Below are 24681 nucleotides of genomic sequence, written 5' to 3'. Positions count from 1 at the left end.
AGTAGGATTTCTCTTAGGGTCCATGTCCGATCTAGTCTCAGGTTCTCTCCACTTTAGATGTGTTCAGTATGAGCTCTAGTCATGGAGTGGCCCTTAAATCCAATCATAAAGAGTCAGAGGTGGTAGATAAATTCAAGAAAACAGCCTTTTAGATTCACATACATACTCAAAGAGACCTTAACAGTATTCACAGAACTTACAAAGATTCCAAACAAACAAAATCCCTAACTGAAGAATGTGAATTGGGCACAATAACCCACCCCAAAGAAGATGCTCTGTGCAATTAATACCTCTTGGGAAAGAAAAAAATATCAGTTTTTAGAGGACACATTCTGAGGAGGTGTTATTGAAAATGAAATGCATTTAATATTGTGTGTGTGTATGTGCACGCACGCGTGTGTGTACTTGCAAAAATGCATGTGCTTTTGATTATGCTTGAGTATGAAACATTTTTTTTTATTTTTATTGAGCTCTACATTTTTTCTGCTCCCCTCCCTGCCTCTTCTATCCCCTTGAATCCTTCCCCAACATCCCCATACTCCCAACTTACTCAGGAGATCTTATCTTTCCATGTAGAATAGATCTATATAAGTCACTCTTAGGGTCTTCATTGTTGTCGACGTTCTCTGGGATTGTGGTTTGTAGGCTGGCTTTTTTTGCTTTATGCTTAAAAACCACTTATGTGTGAGTGCATGTGATAATTGTCTTTCTGTGTTTGGTTACATCACTCAAAATAATGTTTTTTAGATACATCTGTTTTCCTGCAAAATTCAAAATGTCATTATTTTTTTCTGCTGTGTAGTACTACATTGTGTAAATATACCACATTTTCCTTATCTGTTCTTCAGTCAAGGGGCATTTAGGTTGTTTCCAGGTTCTGGCTGTTTTTATTATATCTTGATTTTCAGTTCTCTTGTTTTGTTTTGTGACTTCATTTTCTGATATCTAATGGGTGTACAAAAGGTATATCATAATTTCCTAACACTTTACCACACAATTTACAGCATAATAATAGGAAATCTTTATTATATTAACTAAATATAAGAAAGAGACAGAGAACAACCTTCAGAAGTCATTTTTTCCCTTACATTCTTGAGGGTTTCTAAAGACAAAACTCAGGTATTCAGCTCTGTGTGCAAGAACTCTATTACATACAGACCATTCATCAGTCTTTAATTTATATATTTCTAATATTAAGCCATATCAAATTTTGTTCTTTTAATGTAGAAATTATTATAATGGAGATATTCATTTGTAAAATGGCCTATTTGGTAAACAATTAGATGGGCTAGAATTAAGCACATGACAATGTCATCAGCAAGAGTTCAGCAACAGATGGGTTCAATAATTTTAAACTAAGTCTTCATTTAGACTGTCAAGCATTACACAGGTTTACTCTCTCCGGATCAAGCACATTTACCTTATCATATGAATTTTCTCTTTGAAACCAGAGGCAATTCAAATGAAATGTCTTAGTCTTTGTTTCCTATCCATACTTGATTGATTTAGTATACATGAGCATGTTTATTCCCATTTACTCCCCTTCCTTCCACTCCTCTTCCCTATCAATTAGAAAGGAGCAGGCCTTCCATGGGTTTGAAGAAAGCACGCACATCAAGTTGAGCTTTTTCCCTTGCTTCAAGGATGAAAAAGATAATCCAGCATGGGTAACAGGTGTCCAAAATTCAGCTAAGAAATAGGGACAGGTCCTAATTCCACTTCTAAGAACCTTACAAAGAATCCAAACTAAACAACTGTCACACACATGTAGAGGACCTAGGTTGGGGACCATTTTGGGGTTAAAGAAACACCTCATGACAAGGAAAACACCAGGAATCCTCAAAGATAGCTCTAGCTAAGACTCCTAGCAGTAGTGGAGAGGGTACCTGAACTGGTCATCTACTGTAATCAGATTGGTGAGTACCGTAATTGTCTTCAAACAGCCTTTATCCAGAAAATGATAAAAACAGATGCAGAGATCCACAGCCAAGGACTTGGCTGACCTCTGGGAGTCTGGCTAAGGAAAGGGAGGAGAGATTGTATGAGCCATGGGGTCTTGAGAGGAAAACCACAGAGACAGCTCACAGGAGAACTAAGACTAAGGTATTGTCACTTTCTTATAAACACCCTGGTTTGCCCTGGGACGAAAAACATTTTGGTTTAAAACTAAAATCAATTGTTCTTCATATTTACTCAGAATGATCATCTTATATTATGAAGCATAAGCTGTCAAATTAATAAATGTTCACGTCTTGATTTCTATTCTCTGATCTGTCTGATGACTTAGCATCTTTGTCCTTCAGTGGAGCAGTAGCTGCTAATGTCAGGATTGCTCCAGAGATTGTGAGCAGTTCATTATGGTGACTGATTGATAGCAATGGATACTGTCAGTTTCCTTTCAAAGCACTGGGGAAAGTCCCTCATAACCAATTTCTTTCTTCTATATGCAAGTGTCTTTCAGTGTGTTTTAATAAAAACAACGGTTTTCTTTCTGTGTATTTGATATTGTTTGGGAAAAATCAATCCATTTTGACTACATAAGTCACATTTTGATATATTTTAATATACACATTTGAGTAACTCTCCTAACAATTATTTTTGTAAATTGTGCCATTTTACCTCATCAGAAAAGTAAATCATACTTAATCATATCAGCAACTCCTACCAGGTAGTAAAACCATTAGACAAATGCAAAAGTCTTAACTTTTGCATCGACTTTAACAAATCATTTTTTGTTAAACAAGTTTTGGTAAAGAGAAAAATCTGCTTTGCTAGCAGAAGTTGTGAAATATGACAAAAAAAGATAAAATACAATTTCTACATGATTTAGCAACTCATAACATAGAAAAAATAATAATTATTGCAGACACCAAGTAAGAGCCAACACACAGACACCTGAAAAAAATATTTGCTGAGATCATTCAGTTCAATGTCTTTCCTCAATTCATGGTTTAGTTCAAATTTTGTCATGAGGATTGAAACCTACACAGTATAACATATATTCAATTTTTGGAAAAAGATGTACACAATTAGCTCAGAATTTTCTTTCACTGTTTTTGTAATACATGAGATTATAAATGTTAATTTTATCTATTTCTTAAGTAGTATTTTTATACATATTCAGCAGATGAACTGTAAAAAAGGTGACAGTTGATTGCACTCCCTTTTTCATCTTATAACATGATGAGATGACATCATTCCTTTTAAGAGTTACATCTGACCGGAAAGAGAGACTGAATTTTCCTAAAATAACTTCCAAATTATTTCTACCCTAATGTAATTGCTCCTGTAAACATAATGCTTGTATGGTTTATTGATCACACTTATAATGTGTTTTTTATATCTTTCTGGTCTTGACTACCCTTCATTGGAACATTAACTAACCCAATTAAAACATTTTATTTCCCTAAACCCTATCCTAATAAAATATTACCAACTTTAGAGTTTTCTTTAATATCTCCAATAACAAACCAGTAAATTTGGATTTACTGACTCTAAATATTAGTTAAATTCATGGGAACTGGAATAAGACAGGTTTGTGCATGCATTTAAATGGAACTATTTTTGAAATTAGAGAACTTATTCATATTTAGTTCAATTTCACAGTAGTAGACTATCTTATTTTAATATGGTAATTATATTATGTCATTACATATTTTGGTTTATGAGTGTGAAAAATATTTGAATATTAATATAATTTTGAACATTATTTATCCTCTTTGTGATATAGTAAGCCATGAGTACCCACATTTCTTCCTATCAGTAACATTATATTACCAGAATTATTTAATGAATTGAATATAGTTATGTTATCTGCTTTACTTTTTTGCTATATTTGGTTTTTTCTCTTATTTTTAAAGTATTTTTCAAAGTTTTCAAATAAGATGAAATTGGGTTGTAGAATTGCAAAAGAAATATTTAAGTACTATACTAAACTGCAAGAACTATACAAAGGTAACTGATATAAACTTTATTTCTAAATGATCAGTATGTTAAGTATGTGTCAAAGGTCCAGTCGGGAATTCTTATTTACACGAAAATTAAATTATTGATTTAAATATAACCCTAGGAGATAGGAGGTTGGAAAACTTACAAAACTATTTACAGTAATAATGGGAGATATTAGCTCTGAAAGATGACTCACTGATTAGGAATGCTTGTACTAGCAAAAAACCTGGGTTCAATTCCAATCACACATAAGGGAGTGTACAATTATCCTTAATGCTAGTCCAGGGATCCAAGACCTTCTTTTGACCTCCCTTTGCAACAGATATGAATGTGGTATACAGACATATATAAAGTGAATATACTCAATAAATTTAAATAAAAATAGAAAAAAACATTGGAAAAATAATCAAAGATAACAAAGTTTAGAAGTTTTCCTGTTGTGGGAGAATTGTCAGTATTCTGTCAATCACATTTTAATAAAATGCTAATTGGCCAAGCAGGCAGTATAGGCAGGAAAACCAGACAGGAAGTAGAGATGGAGCAAAGAGAATGGGAGTGTTCTGGGAAGCAGGAAGCTTCCTTGGCATTCCTGCCCAGACCACCGAAGAAGCAATATGTGAGCTGACGGCTGAAAAAGGTACCAAGTCATATGGCTAATGTAGACAAGGATAATGGAGTAATATATGTTATAAGGGCTAATAAGTAGCCAGAGCTAAGGGCCAATCAGTTTATAATCTTATGGAGTTCTGGGTGTGATTTTCTTTGGGGTATGCCGGCTGTGAGGTGTCGGGCTGATAGATACCCCAGCAAGCCGGCCTCCTCATGTTACATTATCCTTGTAGTGATCCAGCAGGATAGGGAGGAAGTCAGGAAGGGAAAAGTGTGGTGAACATGATTGAAATGAATTATAAAATTGAGAAAAATATGAAATAATAAAAAGATAATTCATGATGGTAATAATTTCATATATATTGAAAATGAAAGAGAAAATTTTTCCAACAGTAATTCATCACTTATAGTATTTGTAAATAATGGTATGGAATTTCATATGCTTTAATGAAAAATGCCTAAAACCACTGTGTTAATTTGTTGAACAGTGACAAAATATCACAAACTGGTTAATTTTTTGAGGATAAAACTTCACTTGGTACTACTCTGGGAGCTGGAAAGCCTAGGAAAGATGATGTGTCTGGGAGTGGTAGAAGAATGAAGGGAAAGAAAATATTATAGGGGGAGAGAATGGAAATTTGGGAAGACATGGAGAAAGGGAAATAAAAATGTTCTTTTTACAGGGAAAAATAAGAAAAGAAGGAGGACAAATGAAAAGTTAGATGGAAGCAAAGTTTAAGGTTAAAAAACATACCATCATCTCAACATTTCATTAGTGTGTTTATGTATGTAGTACAGTTGTATTCCCTTGGCACTGCTGTATTATTAGAGATTGCTAGAGTTGAAACCCTGTCTAATCAACTTTTTAAAATACCTATGTCAAATTAAGGCTTTATTGATGAGGACACCATTGACTTCATAAACAGGACTCAGAGACCCTTGAGCTCAAATTGATCTGAATGCATCTTGTCTTAGAAATTTCTGTCATATCACAGAAGGCGTCATGAAACCTTCCAGATGAAGGAGACAACCAACAGTACTACCCAGCTATAATGCCTATGAAGACATTAACAAGAAGCATAGCAGCATAATTCTATGGGAAGAGTAGTGTCATGTATATCTCTGTGTGATCCAAGAATTCATCAAAGGGACATATGAATTGTTCAACAATAGGATAACCATACCTTATACTGGAGACCTCACTACCTACTCAATGTTAGGGAAGTCATGGGTATTGTAAAAGAACCTAGAAACATTGCTTTACAAACCAACATAATATTTACAACAACCTAAGGCAAAGATAAGTGTTGTTTTCACGGTTCATCATGGAAACTTCTTTTGTAACAAACAGAGGCAACCAATTAAACTGCAGAGTTATGGAACCCAGTCCTAAAGAAAATATATTCCAAACACCTGCATCTAAGGCTGAAGAAACACTGTGGAAGGTGTGACTGGAAGGTTGTAAGAGCCAGAAGATTTGAAAGTTTCCTGCAAGACTCTGACTTCTAGTGGTGTTAGAAGCTACACCAATAAATATTACCAATATGACTACGTAAATGGAAGCTAATAAAGACAGCACATCTAATGTGGATGGAAAAAAGCCTAGGAGGCCTCAAATCTACACAAAACTAAAGGACAAAAGAAGTGCCGAGAGTAGTAACACAAAGGAAAGCCCGATTGGTTATCTAGTTCCAAATGATCAAGCCTGAAAGTATTCTAAAGACTGTAGAAATTATGTTTAGGAAAATAGATGTATATGTATACATACATGCAATAATAATAAAAAATTCTCTGAAAATTTGAAAGAGATCAACAATTGGTACATGGAATGATTTGGAAGAAGAATAGGGAGTGGAGAAATGTGATAATGTTGTAATAGCAAAAAGAAAAAAACAGTTTAAAAGTGAAACGGGGCTGTATCTCTACATGTGTAATGCAGAGTGTGTATTCATCACTAATCTCTTGAGGAACATATACAAATTGCAGGAAAATGTTTATTCTTTTGAAGGAATCTGATTTTAAAGTATGTGCCAACATTTAAAACATTCTGTTATATTGTTAATGTAAACAAAGTTGGCGTTATGTATCTAGATGTAACAGTGCATTGAAGAAATTGTTTAAAGAGAAATCACCTCCATTTTTATCACCTGTCCCTCTTTCATTTTCTCAGTATCATATTCTATATTTGTTCTATTCTAACAAAAAAGAAAGTAGGATGTACATACATTTGGGAAAACCTAAATTTTGGAATAGTTTGAACTGGCTCTGAGTAATATCAAAAGGTATATGCTTGAATATCTCATAATATTTTATCTGGCGTATTTATTCTCAGACAGAAAGGACATAAGTACTTCTGATTTCTTTGTGTTCACTTAAGCTTTAGAGTAAATGTGGGAGGCCGCAGGTATCTTTAGCAAGATCACTCAAACTATATCTTTGCTATTGATTTGTCAGGCATCATTGAGATGATAATGCACATGCTTTGGTCTAATAGATGATCTTTGGTCTAAAGTATTTTGGTTCTAATGGAAGCTAAACTATTCATGATTACAAGAAATCTCAGGTTCATAAGTCCTGGAAAGAATTGACATTTTTGACATCTGTTAGCTTATAAACTACACAGAAAGTCTTCAGAAAAAGTGAGCTTAATTGATGTATGTGTATCTCCGTGCGCAGGGGTTTGTGTATATAGGCTTTGAATGTAAAACAATTCAATAAACAAAAAGAGGAAAAGGAAGACCTAAGAAAAGAATAGAATTAAAAGGAGTGTTAGATTAAATATGTGTGATTACTTTTATTGTTCTCCCATATATTACCTCCCAGATTTCCCATCCCTCCCTTCTTTCCAGTCTCCTTTCCCAACTACCGTATTCTCCAGATCCTCATCTCATCCACCTTTCCTCACAAAAGAGCAGACCTTCCACAGATATCAATAAAATATGGCATGATATGCTAAAATTAAACCAGGTAGATACCATCACATCAACTATGGATGAAGCAACCCAGTAGCAGAAAGAGGTTCAATAAGTAGGCAAGAGAGTCATTGACAACCATTACTCCCCTCCCACTGTCAGGAATCCCCTAAGAATACCAGCCACCCTACAATAACATATGTATATATCACATATGTTAGCTTCCTGAACTCTGTGAGCACCCAGGAGTCCTGGTAAATTAATTTTCTGGACTGGTATGGAAAAACAAACAGAACAATAAAAGAAACAGTAGAGGTAAAACAATTCTAAACAATAAAAACACTTTCTTAGGTTATCATCACCCCTGATGTCAAACTGTATTACAGAGCTATAGCAATAAAAACTACATTGTATTGTGCTTAAAATAGGAATGTTGAACAATGTAATTAAAGCAAAGACACAGATATATATCCACAAAACATGGACATTTGATTTTGATAAATATAACAGAAATGCACAATGGTAAAAGAAGAAAGCATATTCAACAAATTATACTGGTCTACCTGTGTGTCTGCATGTAGAACAATGTAAATAGATTTATATCTGTCACCTTACACAAAATTCAAGTTCAAGTAAATCAAAGACCTAAACATAAAATCAGATACACTGAACCTGGAGAAAGTTGGGAAGAGTCTTCAGTAACTTCCTGAAAAGAATATAAGTAGCCCAATCACTGAGATAAAAAAAAATAATACATGGAACATAATGAAATTGAAAAGTTCTGTAAGGCAAAGGACACCACCAAAGGGAAAAACTGGTTTACAGAGTGGAAAAAAAATTTCTCCAACTCTACATCTGACAGAGGGCTAATATCAAAAATATATAAAAATTCAAGAAACTAGAAATAAGAAACTAAATTATCTAATTTAAAATGTGATACAGATCTTAACAGAGAACTATCAAAAAAGAAAACTCATGTAGCTTAGAAACTCTTATGACTCCAGATCCTTAGCCTTCGTGGATAATTCAAATCAACACAAATCTGAAACCCGTCAGAGTGGCTGTGATGAAAAGCACGAGTGACAGCTCATGCCAGAGCAGATGGGAGAGCAAGGGGACCTCCACTGGTGGTGGGATTGCAAATTTGTGCAGTACTGTGGCTATCAGTGTGGTGGTTTCTCACAAAATTAGACAGAGATCTACCTCAAGACCAAGCTAAACCACCAAAGGACATATACCCAAAGGACACTCCATCCTATCACAAGAATACTAGTTCAGCTATATTTCTAGCATCTTTCTTATTGGTAATTTTACTGTTTCTCTTTTTACTCTTTATTCTTTGGGGGCCTGCTACCCAACTCCCATATAAAGACACAGAGTCTTATTCCTATTTACAAATACCTTGCCTTTGCTTAGCTGATTTTACTCAGTTTTCCTTAATTTAAATTATCCTATCTATCTTTTACATCATGGCTTTTTACTTTTCTTACTTCTGTACTTCTTTCACTCTTACACATTGTCTGACTAAGCGACTTGGGTGGCTGGCCCCTAGTGTCCTTCCCTCCATGTTCTCTTGCTCCTCCCTAAAATTTTTCTCCTTCTGTTTTTTCTCTCTGCCTGCCAGTCCTGCCTATCCTTTCACTGCCCTATTAACATTTCAGCTCTTCATTGGACCAATCAGGGGTTTTAGAAAGAGAAAATAACACAGCTTCACAGAATTAAACAAATACTACATAAAAGAACACAACACATCTTTATAGTATTAAAACAAATGTTTCAGAGCCAAAACAAATGTAACACACCTTTTTTCCTTTCATTTGATGACAGATCTTCATTTGATCCTTTCCTGGATTCATAAGGTGAAGGAACAGCTACTAAAGGCAGTGATTAGCAAGTAGTGAAAACAAAGGAAGAGCACATTTAAAATTATTTCTTCATTTGTAGTCTTAATATGTTACCCAGACTAAACTATTGACCGTACAATACATCTGACTCAGTCTCAATAGTAACTGGAACTATACATGTGTGATCCTGTGTCCAGCATGGCTGTAACATACCTTAAAACAATCCACAGCACAGCTTTATTCATAATAGTCAGAAATCGGAAACAACTTAGATGTCCCTCAATAAAGACAGTGTGTCACATTTACACAATAGAGTATTACTCATCTGTTTAAAACAATGACATCTAGTCTGGGGATTTAGCTCAGTGCCTGCAAGTGTAGGACCCTGGGTTCATCCCCCAGGTCGATAAAATAAAAAATAGAAACAATGGCATCATGAAATTTGCAGGCATATGGATAGAACTTGAAAAAAATCAATCTCAGGGAAGTAACCCATACCAAAAAGATAAATATGGTATGTACTCTCTTATAAGTAGATGCTAGTTATAAACGAAAAATAATACCTCTATGGTCCATAGATCCAGGAAGGATAAACAACAAAGAGGGTTTAATGGGACAATGATAAGAGGAAATAGATTCGATTTCACTGGTAGACTGGTGGGAGGTGGGACTGGGCAAAGGAGGAATCAACTGGAGGGAAAAGGGAGCAAATACTGGGAGAAATAACTGGAACTGTGGTTCATTCGGGGGTTGTGTTGGAGACTTAGTGCAATGGAAACTTCATAGTATCTACCAGAGTAACGCTAGTAAAGACTCCTCATAATGGGGAATATGAAGTCTGAACAAAGCATCTTCTTTAACAAGGCAAGGCCTCAAGTGAAAGGACTGAGACACTAATCCAGACACAAACCTTCAACTTACAGTTTGTCCTGCCTGCAGTGTTCTGGGACTGGAGCCTAGTGGACAGAATCCTCATCGAAGTGACCAGAGAGACTTCATCCAGCAACATACGGGCACAGAGTTCCACAAACAACCATTGACCAGAGTGCAGGGACTCCTTATAAAGAGGGGAAGGAAGGATTGGAGGAGCCTAAGGTATCTGGGATACAAATGGAATTTAATGGAAAAAGGAGATTGGAGGATGGAGAGCAAACAGGCAAGTCTATACTAGGAAAAAGACAGAGGATCAATACAAGCAAGGTATATACATATGAAAATGGAACAACAAACACTATACATTTAAGCAACAAAAATGGACTAATAAATAATATATAGAGAGGGTGTTATGAAGTGAAGTTTAGGAGTCTATAAGCAGACATTTAAAAATTACAACTATTCTGTTTCACACATTTGTTTTCTTTCAATACAATAGAAAATTGCTTAATAAATGATTTCCAGGGAACAATTAGATTGTTCTCTTTCTACATTTTAGTTCTATGAAGAGAAATACCTTTTAACATGTAAACTAAAATTTTTCAGTAATTTTTGAAATAACACATCAGATGAAAAGTAAAGGAAATTTAAAGAATCCTTGTTTGCTGCTTTTATACTAAAACATGAATATTAAAAAAATCCATGTTTATGATGTCAATTTCTAACTATTAGGAGAATAGAGGAGTTTGTGCAGAAAATTTATTGGTTAATTGGTATATAAGCTTTAACTCTAATTCCAAATAAATATAGAATAAAAGATACTTTGCATTATTTAATTTGTTGTTTACTCTTTAAATATTGGAATTATTATTTCTATAAACTTATTATCAGATGGTACAACCTTTATATGACCAACCAAGTTTCATCTTAGGAATTTATTCTATTGCTTGAGAACAGTTTAGAAGATATTAGAATCCAGTTTCTTCATTCTCAATAGATTTTCATATATTCGTTGAGTTAAATTGGAGTGTAAATGTAAAGTCAAGTATGATTAAAAAAAAACTCAGAAAGAAATTGGGGTTTAACCTGAGGGTCAAAAAAGCAAAGCAGCCAGCCATGGGCTCTTACCTCTACCTCAGTACAAAATGGTGATCCTGCCTCCAGGAATCTCAGAATGAGACTGAGACTGAAAATTTTCTCCTCCCGTATTATAATCCTCTGTAGAGCTGGGATTAAAGTCATGCTCCACCTGTTTCTATGGCAACTAGTGTGGGTACTGGGATTAAAGGTGTGTGTTACCACTGCCTGGTCTGTAAGGCTGGCTAGACTAGTGGGGCTGTCTTATTCTCTGGTCTTCAGGCAAGCTTTACTTATTAAAAAACCAATGAAGTTCCACTACATTAAATAACTAAATATGTAGCAAATGAAAGGATTATAGAGTTTGAGGGATAGATCTGGCCCCTGAAATAGCTTGCTAGAAATCACAAACTTTATGTAACATCAATCAATGAAAAAAATTCCACTGATTTGAAAAAGAATGAGGAGGAGTTGAAGAGACTGTTCAGAGGGAGTAAATAATTTTGCAAGAAAAAAGAAGCAAAATAAGAGAACTGAACACATGGAATACATTTGAATTGTTGAAATTTATTTTCAAAAATGTGGATATCAAGTTGGGAGAAATTGCCACGAAATTATTTGTTCACTCTGGGTTCTAGGTGATATTGGTGATCAAGTGCTGCCCTCATTTTTATTTTCCTCTTCCTTTGCCTTCCTTGGCTAGTGTCTGGCCCATGACTACAGTTTTGAAAATTTTACCATTCAGTGATGTGAAATCTTTGCAAATAGGGCAGAAAAATGAAATGAAATCACTTGGATCTTTATTTCCTTCAGACAAGGATTAGTATTAGTACTTTATCTCTTTTCACTGGCATCATTGGTGAGCTAATTATTTCATTTAAATTTATATTATTATTATTATTGTTGTTGTTGTTGTTGTTATGGTCATTAATAGAGCAAAGTCTTACTATAGACCTCAACACTGTGAAGGACAGAATGTCTTCAATGCACATGATTTCTCCTGGGTAAGCATCCCCAATGTTAGGCCTATAACTGTGAGGCCCACACCTGACTCATTTGTCATATTATTTTAAAGATATAAATATTGTTATGAATATTTTACCACTTAGTTCTACATACTGCAACAAATGTTTCATCCTGTCAATTAAAAACATTCCTGAGTACATTTAAACCTTGTTATATTTAGTTCTCTACATTCTCAACATATCCAGACAAATTTTAATACTGATATTATTATTATTATTATTATTATTATTAAAAATCGTGCAATGCATCACCTGCCTTTAAGCTCAAGCCATTTCTGTGAATAACTCAAATTACAGTGAGTTTTGCTATAATTGTTCAGATTTCCATGCAAGCTAGCTCACATTTTCAACATAAGAAAAAACATCCAGGCAATGAGCACATCCCTACAACATTTTCCTAATAGGCTCATCTCAAGTGATTAAATTGTGTTCTTCTGTTAGAGAATGATTTGATTCTTAACTTTTTTCTGTCAAGCAATAAATCTGAAAATCAGACATTTAAAAGTGAAAATATAATTCTTAAAATAAATGCCTTTGCAGAATGTGCTAAGTCAGACCTTTTTCTTCATTTTTATTTAGGTATTTCTGATACGTATGTTTAAATACATATTTACGTTTCTCATATATATATGTGTGTGTGTGTGTGTGTGTGTGTGTGTGTGTGTGTATACAGAAATCTATGCTACTAGTATTGATTTGTGTGTTTTCATTAGACACTTTTTATTATTCAGGCTACTTGCTGTTTTTGCCATGTATTTCATAGCATCACATGGGTGGTTGTATTTCATTTGTAATATATTTCTAAATGAACATGCATATTATATTTCATAATATACCTATGTATTAAATTTACCTATTTATTCTTTAATATTGTACTTCTATTTATACTTTGCTATTTTTAGTATAATTGAAAGAATACTTGAGACCTCACGTATACCTAACTGTGAGTACATAAACTTAAATCTTTAGTTTCAAAAAATAAATTAAAACTGAGATGAAAAATGAGCACATGATTGTTTATGTAATATTCTTGCAAAGTGCTTCACATGGCCATTTAAAATTCTATTCTCAACAACATTTGGCATTATTAGAAGGTTATGGTAAAAATATGCAAATAATGTGTTCATCAGCTTTTCCATTTTTAATTAATGAGATGAAGCACAACTTAATTGATTATTTTATCCCTTTTTATTTAGATCATTTCCATAATTGTTTTCCTATTCTATAATTGAGTTGCGATTATTTTCTTCATTTGTTTTGCAGGAATGAGTTTTGCATCACAGATATCCATCTTCTGTGAGACAAACATGTGTCCTTTCAGTCTGCTGCCTATCTTTATACTATTTATAGCCAATTAGAGTTGGATTCTGATGCAATTATAACTAACTTCAGTTTTTCACTCTTCCTCTTAAAGTCTTTAATTTTTCCTACACAAATGCCGTTAGCAAATTTATTCTAATTTTTAGATTTTCCTAGTGTTAAAGCAATGTGGTAGTGTTAACCTTTTTTTGTTTTCTTTAGAAACTTTCTTGTTCTTTCAAGGACTATAAGCACTGATATTAATTTTTCCAATTATTAATTTATAACTATAATGCTAGTAATATCCATTAATTAGTGTGATTAATTGATTAATTGGAGACAATTCACAAAGAATAGTGTTTGTGAATCGAGTGAAAAATATTGTTTAGCACATAACTACGCCTTTAAAATTTTCCAGTGTTTTGCTTTACTTCTGAAATACATTATAAAATTTAATTTATATTGTAATATATATCTGTATCTTATCAAAATGATCATTTTTCCCTGTCTTTATATTGTACTCTATGTCACAAAAAATAATCTGGTTAAATCTGAAGTTTAAGAATTATTTTAGTTTTATATTTATTTAAGATTTAATTAAATCTTAAAATAGAGAAATTGTTAAAGACTAAGTAGTAAACAGTAATACAGTGATTATAACCTAAATCATTAAAGAATTAGCAAAAATATAATTGCTCATTATAATCTGAAATATGTTGGAAGTGGAAGATTTTTGTCTAGAAGCTGCTTGGTACCCAATGCTTAGCAGCCACTTCCCAAAGTACCATACAGAATCTTAATATTACTTATAAATGCTCTACCAATAGCTCAGGCTTAGTGTTAACTAGCTCTTTCATTTTAAGTTAACTCATATTCATTTTTTTATGCTCTGCCATGTGGTGATATGGTATGCCGTCTTGCTCTCTCTGCGTCTGGTTGAAATACTACCTTGTGGTGGTATCTTTATTAACATGACATATTCATCTCCTGCTCCCTCTGTGTCTGGCTTGTAACTTTTGACTCTGTCCTTCTCCTTCCCATCATCCTTAGTTTGGTAATCCCACCTATACTTCCTGCCTGGTTACTGATAAATAAGGGTTTTATTACACCAATTCAAGTGACAAATATTTACAGTGTAAAGTGGATTATTTCACAGCAATATATAACAACAATATTTAATATTTTCTCAATATTTTTCATAAGAAATATTTTAAAGTAGCATATAAAGATATTTCTTTGTATTCTTTATCAAATAGTATTAATTGTTATGAGCACTCTTTTATATGTTAAGTATTTGACCATTTGCAAAGCTCATGGACATATTCTTCAAAGAATTGCTGGATATTAAACATAAGTTCTATTCACCATTTTAGTGAGGGTCATAAGGTTATATACATATTACATGGTGTAGGAGAGAACTGATTCACAGAGTTGAGGATGTAAGGAGCTGATAACTGGCCATACACCTCTTAATGACACCATACTTTGTCTTCACATCACAAGAGAGGACAGAGGACATGTGACTTCTCTCTCTCCTTTTAAGAGATCATGTCCACTGACAAGAAGCCACATATTAAGATTGATACCCTTAAGCTATTGGCAGAATCATTTCCTACAATATAGCTTGGCAAAAGTATGGCATTAACTTAGACTGTAGCCAATTTCAATATAAATAAAATACCATTCTTTGGGAAAAAGTCTTTTGATATGTAATATTTTAATATAGAACTATTTTCTCTGGTCTGCTAAATGGTATTGACAGTACACTTATAAACTCAGATTATTATTGCTTTAGGTGTAAACCAATGAAATACTGATGACAGCAGGACAATATATGCGCTTAAGATTTATATTAAAAGAGATATGGAGCTAACCATTTAGTTGAATCACTGTGGTGTTTTGTTATTTATGTTGTTTTGTTTCTTTTTCTCATTTGTTTCTTTTGACCTATATCTGTTTCCTGGAACCCCAGTAAATATGTTAATATTCAATTAATATATCATTTCCTATATTATGTTTAGATACAGTCACTTTTGTCAAATGAAAATGCTAAAATGAAACTGGACTATTTCTTTACTATGGTAAAAACAAACATAAACTATAGTATATCGAGTTCAAATTTGAAGCTTCTACAAGAGATTTGAGTACTCTTTTACTGTTTTCAAAATTTATCAACTTTAGGATGAAGAGAATGATCCAGAAAGTAAAGAATGATAAATGCTTTGTGTTCATCAAGTCTTATTGTTTTAATTGCATTTGTAACTGTTCCAAAGATCAATGATCACTGACATCAGTACCACTCTCACATCTTGTCTCTATGATTTGTTTGATACTGTCATGCTAAATCACGCCAAATTTTCTCTTCGATTTTCTACTTCACAATATGTTTATTCGGCATTCCTGCTGAAGTACCATCTCAGTAAAAAACATCTTCAACTTGCTCGCTCACACAGCCTATTCTATTGTTCAGAACTTTACTTAAAACTTTCTTGACATGCTCAGTAGTAGAGATATTCCCTCAAATTGCTTTATTTGAAACTCCAAATATATTATATCCATTTTATAAAGTTTAAAACAATGTTAATGTTGGCTTTTCAAAATTGCAATGAGAGCTAGCAAATGAATGTGGATGTCTGGGTGAGTGAGTCTATAATGTGCATTTATTTCAAACTCCACATTACCTTGATTATATTAAGGTAACTTATTTAATTACAGAAATATATTTGAGATGCACAGTGAGAAATGTTTTAAATAATTGACTTCATTAACAAGTTAAATAAATGATGATAGAAATCATGTGATAGAAATAACAATGATGAATATTATCACATATAAGGTATAAAGATTTCATCAGATTGTATTAGGTATATCTAATTTAATAAGACCTAAGCAGTGATTAGTATAACAGGCTTGTTCAGTGTAGGATACCTTATGAAAAAGAAGATAGAATGAATTTATTTACCTGTCAATGATTTGCTAAGTGAGTAACTTACATTGATCTGAATGGGTCAAACAGTCATAACTTTTTAGTGAAAGAAAGTCTTATGCTAAAGGTGGTGGGTTTCTTATAGAGCTTTGCTAATTTCACTTTAGGAATCCTCAACCAGTTTTATGTTTCAGAGAATTAATAAAAGGAAAAACACAGTTTATTCAAAATGGAAACATTCTTTATATATCCTAAACAAACTTAGCATGTCCTTCTCTTGCTAGACAAGAACAAAATAGTTCCCAAAGTAAGGGTTGTGACTGCTGTTAGTAGCAGTTTAGTTTCTCCTGTCTGAATAGCCTGTTTATGGAAATAGTTACCATTTTGCTGAAATAATATAAAGAAGGATCAGTTCTGTGAAGAAGATATTGAATCCAATATACCTGAATAGGCAAAAGTTACATTAATCAAGACTTTTTTTTCTATATTTGAAACAGTGAACTCAACTCTAGTGAAGCAAGAGTTTGAAACAATTTTCAGTTTAGTTAATGTGAAAGCTTTTGAAGGTTGTTAGTGGGAAGGAAAATGACAATAAAATTATTGAATCTGTGTCTGCTAAATTATGTTCCTCAAATTCAGATTTCTTTTCTTCAATGTAAAATGGAGACAGGGAGGTATCTTACTTTAATATTTGAAGTGTGTGTGTTTGTGTGTGTGTGTGTGTGTGTGCGCGCACGTGCGTTTTGCACATAATACATTTCGGAGGTTTGAGTTTGGCAAGACACAGGAAGGTTATTTGCATCTCATAGGAGGAAAAAAGTAGTTTAAACATGATTTATGATAATTATTTGACCTTTTAATATTGGAAACTATAGATAATTTTCTATTTAAAATAATATGAGATAAGTCTTTCAGTTTAATGAGAACATATTTTGTACATAAACCTTTGAGAGTTTACCAAAAGGTACTCCTCAGTAGTTGAAGAGAGCTGAGGATCTGGGGATTTCGGTGCTGCACAATTTCAGTTTAAGCAGTACCTGCTTCTGGAAGAAACCAAAAAAAGATGTCGCATGCTCAACATAAGGAGAGAATGGAGAACACCTTTCATATTTTATTTTTCTATGACATTTGACATCATTGAAGCCATAGTCTATATTTTAAAGAACAGATTTAGGAGAATGCTGCTGTTAAGGGATATTTTAAATTCATCTTAAAGTTGGCCTGCATGGCAGACAACCATCAGAGGGGTGAGTTTGCTCCTGACGCACGGCAGAAGCCCGGCAAGGAAGAGCACAGACATTACCAGACCCCCTTGACTCCCTGGTCACTTTGCAGGGGTGGCTCCACCTTGCTAAGCTCTCTCACCTCCTACCACATCCCATATTTTACCCAGGTACCCCTTCTTTTATTCCTTCTTTCCCCTGTGGCCATAAAATTCCCCAGCTCAGCTGCCTTGCACGCTGGACTGGGGTGTAAGCACAACCCAGCAGGAGCGAGTTCCTGTGTTTCAATAGCCTGCCTGCAGAAAGGTAGGCCTTCTGTCAGTGAGGTCCCTGCCCAACAAGGGAACCTGACCCTGGATCAGAAGAACCAGTTGAGAGCATTTAAAGGAAGAGATGGGTAGACGCCCAGGAAAGAATTCCTCAAACAATCTGAAAAACAACATGAAAACAGCAGATCCCAGCAACCATACAACAGAAAGACATGAACACCTTATCCAGAAGTGGAAAAAAAGTGCCATTATGAAAGCAATAGAGTCCCTTAAACAGGATATGAATAACTCCCTTAAAGAATTGGATGAGAAGTATAACGAAAAATTTGAAGAAATGAGTAAAGTAATGGATGAGAAGTATAACAAAAAGTTTGAAGAAATGAGTAAAATCATAAATGATACCCTAGGAAACCAAGAAAAAAACAAGTAAAAAGGTAATGGAAACAGTTCAAGAATTGAAAACTGAAATGGAGGCAATGAAGAAAACACAAACCGAGGGCCAACTGGATATGGAAAATCTAAGTAAACGAACAGAGACTACAGAATCAAGCATAACCAATAGAGTACAAGAGATAGAAGAACGAATCTCAGATTCTGAACATGCCATAGAGAAAATAAATGCTCTGATCAAAGAAAACAGCAAATCCAACAAATTCTCATCAAAAAACATTCAAGAAATCTGGGACACAATAAAAAAAACCCAAATCTAAGAATAATAGGGATTGAAGGAGGAGAAGAATTGCAGATCAAAGGCCCAGAAAATATATTCAACAAAATTATAGAAGAAAATTTCCCAACCGAAAGAACGATATTCCTATGAAGGTTCAGGAAGCATACAGAACACATATAATAATCAAAACACAAAACATACAGATTAAAGAAAAAATATTAAGAGCTGCAAAGTAAAAAGGTCAAGTAACTTTTAAAGGTAAATCTATCAGACTTACACCAGACTTATCTATGGAAACCATGAAAACCAGAAGGTTCTGGATAGAGGTACTGCAGAAACTAAGAGACCATGGATGCAAGCCCCAATTACTATACCTAGCCAAGCTATCGTTCACTATCAATGGAGGAAACAAAATATTCCAGGATAAAAATAAATTTAAACATTTCGTAGCCACAAATCCAGCCTTATAGAAAGTACTAGAAGGAAAATCGCAACCCAAGGAATCTAACATTCCAACATTGTATCTGTGCCAACACTGCATACAATAACTCAGATATCTAGAGATCCTTCACAAGTACAACTCAAAGAAGGGAAACACATAAACTCTACTACACAAAAAGATAAAAAAAATTAAAAAATGACCAGAATCAACAACGACTGGTCATTAATATCACTTATTATTAATGGACTCAACTCACCTATGAAAATGCACAGACTAAGAGATTGGATATGAAAATAGGATCCAACATTCTGCTGTTTACAAGAAACACACCTCAACCACAAAGACAGACATCTACTCAGAGTAAAGGGTTGGGAAATGTTTTTCAAGCAAATGGATATAAGAAACAAGTGGGGGTGGCCATTCTAATATCTAACAAAATTGACTTCAAACTAAAATCAAGCAGAAGAGATGGAGATGGACATTTCATACTCATAACAGGAAAAATTCATCAGAAGGAAGTCTCAATCCTGAATATCTATGCCCCTACTATAAAAGTACCCACATATGTAAAAAAAAACTTTTAGAACTCAACGCAGTCATCTCATCAAACCACACACACTAATAGTAGGAGACTTCAACACACCTCTCTCACCAATGGACAGGTCAATCAGACAGAAACCCAACAGAGAAATAAGAGAGTTAATAGAGGTAATGAATCAAATGGACTTAACAGATATCTATAGAACACTCCATCCAAATAGGAAAGACTTTACCTTCTCCTCTGCAGCTCATGGAACCTTCTCTAAAATTGACCAAATACTCGGTAACAAAGCAAACTTCCACAGATACAAAAAAATATTAGTAACTACCTCTGTCTTATTGGTTCACCATGGAATAAAGTTAGAATTCAACAACAATTCTAACCCCAGAAAGCCTACAAACTCATGGAAGCTGAACAGTCAACTACTGAATCATCCCTGGGTCAAGGAAGAAATAAAGAAAGAAATTAAAGTTTTCCTTGAATTTAATGAAAATAAAAACAAAACATACTCAAACCTATGAGACACAATGAAAGCAGTGCTAAGAGGAAAGTTCATAGCACTAAGTGCCCAATTAAAGAAAAAGGAGAAAGCACACATTGGAGACTTAACAGCACACTTGAAAGCTCTAGAAAAAAAAGAAGCTGATTCACCCAAGAGGAATAGAAGACTAGAAATAATCAAACTAAGCGCTGAAATCAACAAAATAAAAACACAAAAAACAATCCAAAGAATCAATGAAACAAAGAGTTGGTTCTTGGAGAAAAGCAACAAGATTGACAAACCCCTATCCAAACTAATCAAACGGCAGAGAAAGAACACTCAAATTAATAAGATCAGAAATGAAAAGGGGGACATAACCACAGACACAGAGGAAATTCAGAGAATCATTAGATCTTACTGCGAAAGCTTATATGCCATAAAGTTGGAAAATGTATGAGAAATGGACTTGTTTTTAGATAAGTAACAATTATCAAAGTTAAATCAAGACCAGATGAACATTCTAAATAGACCTGTTAGTCGTGAAAAATTAGAAGCTGTTATCAAAAATCTCCCTACAAATTAAAGCCCAGGACCAGATGGTTTCAATGCAGAATTCTACAGAACTTTCAAGAAGAGCTAATAGCTATACTCCTTAAAGTATTTCACAATATAGAAACAGAAGAGTCATTCTCAAATTCTTTTTATGAAGCTACAGTCACCCTGATACCAAAACCACATAAAGACACAACCAAGAAAGAGAATTACAGGCCAGTCTCACTCATGAACATCGACGTGAAAATTCTCAATAAGATACTGGCACACCGAATCCAAGAACACATTAGAAAAATTATCCATTATGATCACGTAGGCTTCATCCCAGAGATGCAGGGCTGGTTCAACATGCACAAATCTATCAATGTAATCCATCATATAAATAAACTGAAAGAAAAAAAAACATATGATCATCTCATTGGATGCTGAAAAGACATTTGACAAAATTCAACACCCATTTATGATAAAGTTGTTGGAGAGATTGGGGATACAAGAATCATACCTAAATATAATAAAAGCTATTTACAGCAAGCCGACAGCTAACATCAAACTGAATGAAGAGAAACACAAAGCCATTCCACTAAAATCAGGAACAAGACAAGGCTGTCCACTCTCCCCATACCTCTTCAATATAGTGCTTGAAGTTCTAGCAATGACAATTTGAAAACATAAGGGGATCAAGGGGATTCGAATTGGAAAGGAAGAAGTTAAACTCTCGTTATTTGCAGACGATATGATAGTATACATGAGCGACCCCAAAAACTCTACCAAAGAACTCCTACAGCTTATAAACACCTTTAGTAATGTGGCAGGGTACAAGATCAACTCCAAAAAATCAGGTGCCCTCCTATACACAAAAAATAAAGAAGCAGGGAAGGATATCAGGGAAACTTCACCTTTCACGATAGCCACAAATAGCATAAAATATCTTGGGATAACTCTAACCAAGGAAGTGAAAGACCTATTTGACAAGAACTTTAAGTCTTTGAAGAAAGAAATTGAGGAGGATACCAGAATATGGAAAAATCTCCCTTGCTCTTGGATTGGGAGGATCAACGTAGTTAAAATGGCACTTCTACCAAAAGCAGTCTATAGATTCAATGCAATCCCCAACAAAATCCCATCAAAATTTTTCACAGACCTTGAGAGAACAGTACTCAACTTTAGATGGAAAAACAAAAAACCCAGGAGAGCCACAACAATCTTATATAATAAAGGAACTTCTGGAGGTATAACTATCCCTGACTTCAAATTCTATTACAGAGCTTCAGTATTGAAAACAGCTTGGTATTGGCATAAGAACAGAGAAGTCGACCTTTGGAATCAAATAGAAGACTCGGATATTAACTCACAAACTTATGCCTGCCTGATTTTCAACAAGGGAGCTAAAGGTATACAATGGAAGAAGGATAGCATCTTTAACAAATGGTGCTGACATAACTGGATGTCAACCTGTAGAAGAATGAAAGTAGAGCTATATCTATCACCATGCACAAAACTCAAGTCCAAATGGATTAAAGACCTCAACATTAATCTGACCACTTTGAACCTGATAGAAGAAAAAGTGGGAAGTAGTCTACAAGACATAGGCATGGGAGACCACTTCCTAGGTAGAACCCCAGTAGCACAGACAATAAGAGAAACAATGAATAAATGGGACCTCCTGAAACTGAGAAGCTTCTGTAAAGCAAAGGACACTGTCAGTAAGTCAAAAAGGCTACCTTCTGATTGAGAGAAGATCTTCACCAATCCCTCATCAGACAAAGGTCTGATCTCCAAAATATACAAAGAACTCAAGAAACTAGACACTAAAACTCTAATTAACCCAACTAAAAAAATGGGGTACTGATCTGAACAGAGAATTCTCAACAGAAGGACTTCTAATGGCCAAAAGACACTTAAGGTCATGGTCAACCGCCTTAGCAATCAGGGAAATGCAAATCAAAACAACTTTGAGATACCATCTTACACCTGTCAGAATAGCTAAACTCAAAAACATCAATGATAACCTATGCTGGAGAGGATGTGGGTATGCTGGAGAGGATGTGGGGTGAGGGGAACACTCATCCATTGTTGGTGGGAATAGAAAATTGTGCAGCCACTGTGGAAATCAGTGTGGCGGTTTCTCAGGAAACTGGGAGTCAACCTCCCTCAGGACCCAGCAATTCCACTCTTGGGAATATACCCAAGAGATTCCCTAACATACTACAAAAGCATTTGTTAAACTATGTTCATAGCAGCACTATTTGTAATAGCCGGAACCTGGAAACAATCTAGGTGCCCCTCAATTGAAGAATGGTTAAAAAAGGTGCGGAACATATACACATTAGAGTTTTACTCAACAATAAAAAACAATGACATCTTGAATTTTTGCATGCAAATGGATGGAAATAGAAAACGCTTTACTGAGTGAGGTAACCCAGACCCAAAAAGAGGAATATGGTATGTTCTCACTCATAAGTGGATTCTAGCCATAATTAAAGGTCTTTTATCCTATAATTCGTTATCCTAGAGAAGTTAAATAAGAAGTTGAACCTGAAGAAAATCATATTGTTATCATATTGTTATTGGAAGTAGACAAGACTGCCAGGCAACCTTGGGTGTATGGGGGTGGGTGTGGGAGAATGTAAGGGGAGATGGGTAAAGAGAGAGGAGGGGAAGGATTGGGCAAAGCTTCGGGGAAGGGATTGAGGGGAGGGAGGAAGGATGGATTGGGAGCAGGGAAGTAGATATCTCAACTAAGGGAGCCATTTTAAGGTTTGCAAGAGACTTGATTCTACAGGGGTTCCCTGGTCCAAGGAGAGATCCCCAGATTGTTCCCTGGACAGCAGAGGAGAGGGTGCCTGAACTAGCCTTGGCCCATAACCTTACTGATGAATATTTTCATATCACCAGAGAACCTTCATCTGGAAATGGATGGAGATAGAGACAGAGACCCACATTGGAACACTAGACTTAACTCCCTAGGTCCAAATGAGAAGCAGAAGGGGGGAGAACGTGAGCAAGGAAGGCAGGATCAGAGGGAACCTTCATCCGACGATAGATGGAGATAGAGCCAGAGACTCACATTGGAGCACTGGACTGAGCCCCCAAGGTCCAAATGAGGAGCAGAATGAGGGAGAACATGAACAAGGAAGTCAGGACCGCGACTGGTGAGTTCACCCACTGATATATGGGGACTGATCTAATGAGAGCTCACCAAGGACAGCTGGACTGGGACAGAATGAGCATGTGATCAAAATGCATTCTCTGAATGTGGCTGACATGGGGGCTGACTGAGAGGTCATTGATAATGGCACTGGGACTAGTTTCCTCTGCATGTACTGGCTTTTTGGGATCCTAGTCTGTTTGGATGTTCAGCTTCCTAGATCTGGAGGGAGAGGGGAGGAACTTGAATTTCCCACAAGGCAGGAAGCCCTGAATGCTCTTAGGACTGAAGAAGGAGGAGGAGAGGGTACGGGGAGAGTGGAGGGTAGTGGGAGGAGGGGCAGAAGTGGAAATTTTTATAAATTAATAAAAAAAAAGTTGACCTGCGTGCTTCATCAGATGATAACATTTACTGTATCCTCCCTTTTTCAAAAGTGCTTATTTAAAACTGTTTAACTAAATATAATTTGAAAATAGGATATTTCATACAAAGTGTAGGTTATATAATAAATATGCTCAGTTATTAACTATTGAAAGACATACTTTTCCTAAATCATTTCAAGCAACTAGGTTATGGAAATTAAAATATTTAATAAAAGAACCAGTATTTTTGAGAGTCTAAGGATATGTAAAAAGATAGTCATTATTCATTTTAGTTGTGAAAGGATAGTCTACTAATTTTTATGAGTTACATCATCTTTTTTAAATTTGTTTTATTTTATTGAGCTATACGTTTTTCTCTGCTCTCCTCCCTGCCACTTCCCTTCACTCCAAGCCTCTCCCAAAGTCTCCATGCTCTCTATTTATCCAGAAGATCTTGTCTTGTTCTACTTCCCATGTAGA

This window comes from Myodes glareolus, chromosome 12 (genome assembly GCF_982192425.1).
Source record: "Myodes glareolus chromosome 12, mMyoGla1.1, whole genome shotgun sequence".
NCBI lineage: Eukaryota > Metazoa > Chordata > Mammalia > Rodentia > Cricetidae > Myodes > Myodes glareolus.
This window is presented reverse-complemented; position numbering follows the sequence as displayed.